This window comes from Bubalus kerabau, chromosome 6 (assembly GCF_029407905.1).
Source record: "Bubalus kerabau isolate K-KA32 ecotype Philippines breed swamp buffalo chromosome 6, PCC_UOA_SB_1v2, whole genome shotgun sequence".
Lineage (NCBI taxonomy): Eukaryota > Metazoa > Chordata > Mammalia > Artiodactyla > Bovidae > Bubalus > Bubalus kerabau.
In genome coordinates, this window is record NC_073629.1 from 93,919,645 (window position 1) to 93,928,131 (window position 8,487).

The following is an 8,487-nucleotide window of genomic DNA, read 5'->3' on the forward strand; positions in this document are numbered from 1 at the left end:
TCAAGGGTAGAACTAGGTGCCAGCAAGCCCAGCCCCCACTAGAGCTTTAAAATACTTGATTTCCTTCCAGGCCAAACTTCCTAGCAAGGTTCCAGTGGGCTGGACAGCCAAACCAATTCCAATTTGGCTTAGGGTGCCCGGCCTCCTGGAAAGGAGGAGCAGAGGAGAGGACGTGGTTGGGGGTGGGGGGGGAGGGGAGAGAGGAGAGACCCGAGGAGAGCTTGGCGACCCCCTGCACAATTGCCCTGCAGCTTCTGGTGGAGTTTGGAGTCCTGCTGAATCAAGAAAATTTCACAGCAGTCACTGGCAAGAACATTTTGATTGAGCCTTGTCTTGGGTTTTGTTTGGTTGTGTTTTATTTTGTTTTGTTTCTGTTTGGGGGTAGTGTTATCTGCAAAGGCGGGTGAAGGGCAGTGGTTGGACTTTGCAATCCGTGAGTGGCATTCCCCTGTCCGCTGTGGGTCACCAGCTGGGCAAGGTCCTCTTGTCTACTTTCTCCCCAGTTCCAACCCCTCTAACCTTCCCCGCGTTTAAAGTAGCACTGTTTGTGTCCAAGTTTTAGTTTACACAGATTCAGTTGTTCTAGGGATTTTGTATATCTCCTTTTTTCTTGCTTGATATGAAGTTGAAGAGCTGTTCCTAGCGCCCTGCTGTTGCATACACTTCCCTATGTGCATCCCCCACTTTTGATGGACATGAAGGGGCTTCTGGCATCCTACTACATCACTTGGTGAGAATTCTCTGGCCATGTGGGATGGCTAGCGTTAGAGAATACCCCCCTTGCTCTCATGCTCAATTCACTGCCAAACTGGCAACAGTGTTTGGCTTGAAATAGCTATAACTATTCTCCCAGGTTTATGGTCAATAAAACAAGGACAGAGAGTTTAAGCAAATTGAACCAGGTCTGATTTTAAAACCTGTCTTCTCAACTATTAATGGTTATCACATTCTTCTAGTAATTCAGTGATTACTAGTAATTCTAGTAAATCACTAGAATTCTAGTAGTTTTCTAGCCCACCAGGCTCCTCTGTCCATGGGTTCTCCAGGCAAGAATACTGGAGTGTGTTGCCATGCCCTCCTCCAGGGGATCTTCCCAACCCAGGTATCGAACTAAAGTCTCCCGCATTGCAGGCAGATTCTTTATTGTCTGAGCCACCGGGGAAGCTCCTGAACCACAAGGGAAGCCCTTTAAGAAGACTGAGCACCAAAGAATTGTTTCTTTCTAACTGTGGTGCTGGAGAAGGCTCTTGAGAGTCCTTTGAACAGCAAAGAGCTCAAAACAGTCAATCTTACAGGAAATCAACCCTGAATATTCATTGGAAGGACTGATGCTGAACCTGAAGCTCCAATACTTTGGCCACCTGATGCAAAGACCTGACTCATTGGAAAAGACCCTGATCTGGGAAAGACTGAGGGCAGGAGGAGAAGGGGGTGACAGAGGATGAAATGGTTGGATGCCAAGATCGACTCAAAGGACATAAATTTGAGCAAACTTAGGAGATAGTGACGGAGAAGGCAATGGCACCCCACTCCAGTACTCTTGCCTGGAAAATCCCATGGACAGAGGAACCTGGTGGGCTGCAGTCCATGGGGTCGCTAAGAGTTGGACACAACTGAGTGACTTCACTTTCACTTTTCACTTTCATGCATTGGAGAAGGAAATGGCAACCCACTCCAGTGTTCTTGCCTGGAGAATCCCAGGGACGGGGGAGCCTGGTGGGCTGCAGTCTATGGGGTCGCACAGAGTCGGACACGACTGAAGTGACTTAGCAGCAGCAGCAGCAGGAGATAGTGAAAGATAGGGAAACCTGGAGTGCTGCAGGCAGTGGGGTCACAAAGGGTCAGAAACGACTGAGCCACTGAACAACAACAATAAGAGTCAGGAGATTAAGCTTCTGCCCCTGCCAGAGGGCATATAGAATGTCCTAGAGGGAAGGAGATAAGGAAACCAAGAAGAGGCAGTGGAGGAGGCATGAGGAGGAGACCCACACCCAGGAGAACCATCCCACCATCCTCCTACAAGTCACCAGTTCTGTCTTCCACTTGGCGTGACAGCACCAGAGCATTGTCACATTGCGCCTGTTGTCTTTGAAAATGAGCTTAGCCCGTTAACCACTCCTCACTCTGATGGCTTTACTCCAGCTCCTTAGCTGAATATTCAAGGTTCTCCACCACAACCTGACCATGTCACCTTATCTCTCCTACCATGGGTTTGTTCATTTTAAGCCATCCCACTTAAGTGTTTTCTTCTAACCGTGCCCCTGACTTGGGTCCTCTCCTCCCTCTCTACCTTTGTAAACCACTTAGGAATTGCACCCTCTTCAACCCACTCCAGTAGTCTTGCCTAAAGAATCCTGTGGACAGAGGAGCCTGGTGGGCTGCTGTCCATAGGGTCGCAGAGTCAGACATGACTGAAGCTACTTAGCATGCATATATGCGTTGGAGAAGGAAATGGCAACCCACTCCAGTGTTCTTGCCTGGAGAATCCTAGGGACGGAAGAGCCTGGTGGGCTGCTGTCTATGGGGTCGCACAGAGTCAGACAGCACTGAAGCAGCTTAGCAGCAGTAGCAGCAGCTCCCACCCTTGTCCTTTTACATTCCTTCTGTCTGGACTTGTCTTCCTCATCACTTGTTAACTCTGAGACTGAGGATTGCTAGCTGGGTCCACCTAGTAACTTTGGCACATTCTCTTCTTTTCTGAGCCTTAGTTTCCCCCCCTATATACTAAGGGATTATTAAGGCTTCCCACACAGCTCAGTGGTAAAAGAATGTGCCAGTGCAGGAGACACAGGAGACTTGGGTTTGATCCCTGGGTCAGGAAGATCCCCTGGAGAAGGGAATGGCAATGCCACTCCAGTGTTCTTGCCTTGAGAATCCCATGGACAGAAGAGCCTTGCAGGCTACAGTCCATAGGGATGACAGAGTCAGACACTACTGAGCAACTGAGCACACATACCCACACGACCTTCCAGGGGTTTCTATCGACTCCCACCCACATCACTGTGTGATCCAGACCCAGATAGATGTGACTCTAGGTCTTCTGCTAAGCAAATCAAATCATCACGGGAGTCTGATAGGAGTAGAGAGGGTACAATGCAAACCCATCATTATTACTGGGGTCCAGCAAGGGCAATGTTCCCAGAATAGGGTGTCAACTAAGAAGTCAGGGACCATGGCTGGGTCCTCTATTTCTCCGGGGCCTGGCATGTGGTAGTACAAGCTGAACATTGTCAGGCGAATGAATGAAAACCAAAGACACACTGTCTGGCCCCTTAGGTCTCCCAGCTTAGAGCTCACACCTCATATTGGGTCCTAGACTTTCACCAGCTTCTGTGCATTTTCCCTGCTCAAAGTGCCCACAGACTCTGGTTATACACTTATGGACATTATCTCTTTTAATCTTCACTACAACCTTTTTAGTATTTCTATTTATAGATCAGGAAAGTGAAGGTCAGAAGGATAAAGTAACTTGTCCAAGGCCATGGAGCTGGGATGTGACTGAGCTGTGACTTCAGCCGAGCACCATATTTGCATTCTGCAAGAGGGAGCTAGAGATGAAATATGGGAGAGAGTTAGCCAGAGAAAAAGGAAAGACAGAACAGGAAAGTGAAGAGGAGAGAGGAAAGTTCCTGTCAACCCCAGGATGTCATGATTATATTTGTTTTCTACTGTCACATAACAATTTACCACAGACTCTGTTGCTTAAAATAGCGTACATTTATTATCTCATAGTTTTCATAGGTCAGAAGTCTAGGCACAATTTTGCTGGGTTCTCTGCTTCAAAGTACCCACAAACTCCCTTCTCAGGGTTTTAGCAGGCTGCAGTCCTGAAGTTGGCAGGGACTATGGTCTCTCATTATGGGCTTCAACAGGGAGTTGAAGCCAAGAGAATTCTATACAAACAGACAAGCATGTTGAAATAGACATGTGTGAACAGACACCTGTGCAGAAACAGGCCTTCTCCTCTTGTAGACTCCCACACAGTTAACTTTGCCACAGTTGCTGCTCTTCATACAACCCACTGTAAAAGCATGTTGTGTGTTGTTTGTCTGCCCAGTTGTGTCTGACTCTTTGCGACCCCATGGACGGTAACACACGAGGCCTCCCTGTCCCTCACCATCTCCCAGAATTCATATGCATTGCATGGGTGATGCGTCCAGCCACCTCATCCTCTGACATGTTCTTCTTCTGCCCTCAATTTTTCCCAGCATCAGGGACTTTGCCAATGAGTCGGTCGTTCACATCAGGTGACCGTAATACAGAGCTTCCGCTTCAGCATCAGTCCTTCCAATGAGTATTCAGGGTTGATTTCCCTTAAGATTGACTGGTTTGATCTCCTTGCTGTCCAAGGGACTGTCAGGAGTCTTCTCCAGCACCACAGTTCGAAGGTGTTTGGCACAGTCTTTGGCACTCTGCCTTCTTTACGGTCCAGCTCTCACAACCGTACGTGACCACTGGGAAGACCATAGCCTTGACTATACAGACTTTTTCCAGCAGAGTAATGTCTCTTCTTTCCAATACGCTGCCTAGGTTTGTCAGAGCATGTGGACCTACCATTCTTGGGGTCTTCATTTCCTTTTGAGGGCTCATGTGTTACATAAAACTTGAACAAATTCGTATGCTTTTCTCCTGTTAATCTGTTTTATGTTGGCTTAATTCTCAGGTGCAGCCAAAAAACATTAAAGGCCCAGCAATATAAACCCTATAGTACCTGCTCTGCTGCACTCAGGGCCCTCATCTGTGCCACTCCCTCTCTGAAATAGGCTTTTCCCCACCAACACACACACACACACACACACACTTTTGTCTGGCTAACTCCGATTTATTCCTCAGCTCTCAGCTGAAAGGTCACTTCTTCCCCCAGGAAGTCACTGCTGATCTTCTACACTAGGGCTCCCCTCTGCTCACTCTAAACCCCCATCCTCCTGTCTTTTTTCCCCTGTGTTGTTGTCGTCGCTAATAGTAATTACTTGCTGAATGTCGATCTCCTCTGTTAGACTGTAGGATCTAAGAGGATAGGGACTGAGTCTGCTCTAGTCTCTGACATCAGTGCTTAGTACAGAGGCCAGTGTGTGTTAAATACAAAACTGTACCAACGACTGAATAAAGAGATCTTGGATTGACCTTTCAGGAACTTCAACTACTTGAGTAGTCTCATAGAGAAGAGACTTGTGGTAGCCAAGGGGAAGGAAAGGTTGGGGAAGAATGCATTAAGAGTTTGGGGTTAGCAGATGCAAACTATTATATCTAGAATGGATAAACAAGGTCCTACTGTATAACACAGGAAACTATATTCAATATCTTGTGATAAAGCATAATGGAAAAGAATAGGAAAAGGAATATATATGTATATAACTCAATCACTTTGCTGTACAACAGAAATTAACACATTCAATAAGATGCAATTTTTCCAATGGAATAGTCTCTTACCTATAGTATCTTTCACACTATGCTGCTGCTGCTGCTAAGTTGCTTCAGTCGTGTCCGACTCTGTGCAACCCCATAGACGGCAGCCCATCAGGCTCCCCCATCCCTGGGATTCTCCAGGCAAGAACACTGGAGTGGGTTGCCATTTCCTTCTCCAATGCATGAAAGTGAAAAGTGAAAGGGAAGTCACTTAGTTGTGTCCAACTCTCAGCGACCCTATGGACTGCAGCCTACCAGGCTCATCCATTCATGGGATTTTCCAGGCAAGAGTACTGGAGTGGGGTGCCATTGCCTTCTCCACTTTCCCACTATACCTCACTCTGAAAATGAAAATTTTTACCTATTATAGATATATGTTGAATAAATGAATTAAGAATTTTTAAATTGGGTAGAAGAAAACCTAGAAAAGAAGTGCAGGGCATCATCTGAGACGTAGGAAAGCCAGGAAAATGTGGAGCCACAGGCAAGTACATGTTGTTATACATCTGTCAAAACCCATAGCATATGCAACACCGAGAGTGAACCCTGATGTAAACTGTGGAAGTTGGGTAATAATGACATATGTATGGAGGTTAATCTTTGGTAACAAATGTCCCACTCTGGTGGGAAGCCATGCCTATGCAGTGGCTAGAGGATTTATGGGAATCTCCATACTTTCTCAGTCGTGTCTGACTCCTCTCAGTCCCACAGACTGTAGCCTGCCAGGCTCCTCTGTCCATGGAATTCTCCAGGCAAGAATACTGGAGTGGGTTGCCATTTCCTTCTTCAGGGGATCTTCCAAACCCACGGATTGAACCCGGGTCTTCTGCATTTCAGGCATATTCTGTACCTTCTGAGCCATCAGGGAAGCACTTTCTACTCCATTTTGCTGTGAACCTAAAACTGTTCTGAAAAAAAAATGTCTACTGAAAAAACAAAAAAGGCCACAGCAGAAAATGTTCAAGGAGGAGCAGGTGTTTGGTCAGGAGAGTTAATTGTTGCTGAGCCTGGGACAAGGATGGAAATATGTCCCTCAGTTAGTGATGTGATTACACTGGTCTCACTTAGGTGAGAACAGTTTCTGCCAAGAGATGGGGTGGGAGCTAGACTGGAGAAGACTTAAGAGAATGGAAGGCAAGAAAATTATTAACTGAATACAGAAAAGCCTTTCAAGAAGTTTCACTGGTGCTCGTGAAAGAATATCACATGAGTAGGGCAAAGGATATTCTCTTGCCAAAGAGGACAGAATGTGAACATGCTCAAGCCTCTGGATTAGCTGTTAAATTCCTATGACAAAGGCATCTGCTCGCTTGTCCCATGAGTGTGCAATCAGTAAATTCCATGCTGCAGGAAATCTTACAGGTCAAATGCCACATGTTCTTTTTTTCTCTTTGGCTGTGCCAGTCTTGGTTGCAGTATTTGGGATCTTAGTTGCAGCATGTGGGATCTAGTTCCCTGACCAGGGATTGAACACAGGCTTCCTGCATTAAGGGAGTCTTAGCCACTGGACCACCAGGGAAGTCCCACCCCAGGTTCTTTAATAAATATCTTTGAGCAAAAGACAGGGCTAGAGGCAGAACCTAAGGATTTTAACAAGCTTTTAAGAGTTTTATTTTTTTTAAATTAGCAAGTCTGAACTATAATGTCTAGAGAAGAATATTTTTGTGATAAAATTGTTAAGAAATGCAGGAAAGTGATCACCATAAAAAGTCAGGAGGAAAAAGAAAGTCAGGAGAGTTGTTACTTTTAAGGGGGGAGGTGGGAGCAGTGAATGAGTCAGGGCACGCGAGATTTCTGGGTGGTGATGTTATCATAACTCATTCAGCTCGAGAGGAAGAAGTCTGGCTGTAGAGAAAAGAATCACATGGAGAGAGATACGTGAAATTGAAGAAGGGGTGTGTAGGGGTGTGTGTGTGTCTCGCAATGGCAGAAGCAGGCAGGAACCACTGGGGCAGTCATTCTCGTCCCTCTCCCCATGGTGCTCCGAGGTTCTCAAGCTCTTCCACTTCTGTGAGGCAGAAAGGGCAAGGGTTATTCTCCCGATTTTATGGTTGGAAAAACTGAGGCCTGAGTGTGTATGACTTGCCCCAGGTCACACTGCTCATCAAGGGTAGAGGCTGCCCAGATCCCAGGCCCCAGACAGGAGTGAGCAGGGCAGCTGGCTCACCCAGCGCTGCCCTGTCCCTTGCAGGAATTGCTGAGATTCTGATGAACAGACCAAGTGCCCGCAATGCCCTGGGAAACGTCTTCGTCAGTCAGGTGAGTAAGGGCGGGCACCAGGGTGGGTTGGGGCGAGCTGGGAGGTATCTGATCTGGTCTCCTCTGCAGCTGCTGGAAGCTCTGGCCCAGCTTCGGGAGGACCGTCAAGTGCGTGTCCTGATCTTCAGGAGTGCAGTGAAGGGTGTGTTCTGCGCAGGTGGGTTTCCTTCCTTGCCCCCAACCCGGGGCTCAGCAGGGCTCCCACCAGCCTGCATGTAGGGGATACTTAGGTCATTTCTAGCACAGGACTCTGGGCTCCCCAAGTGGCGCTATTGCTAATGAACCCGCTTGGTGACACAGGAGACACGGGTTCAATCCCGTGTTGGGTACATCCCCTGGAGGAGAAAATTGCAACCCACTCCAATATTCTTGCCTGCAGAATCCCTATTGACAGAGGAACCTGGCGGGCTACAGCCTATAGGGTCGCAAAGAGTCAGACATGACAGAAGCGACTTAGTACACAGCACAGGATCATTCCCATTTAAAGATATGCACTCAGAGGTGAAATTCCTTGCTTAGAGCAACACAGCTAGTGAGAATTTGGTTAGAACTTGACCTTTCTGACCCCCAAATCCTTGTTCTTTCTGTTCTGACCCTTCATTGAGGAAATGAGAAAACGGAGTCCAACGACACTCACCAGGTCTGTGGCCAAGATAGGACTGACTTACTGCCCCTTTGCCCATCTACAAGATTTCAGTCCCTGTCAATGAAACTCTTCCATGTCTCTGCACCATTTGGTCCTCACAACAGGGCAAGCACCACGCACTTCCTTTCTGAGACGAGAAATGCCGCATCCCAGGCCCACAAGAAGAAGCAAGCGAA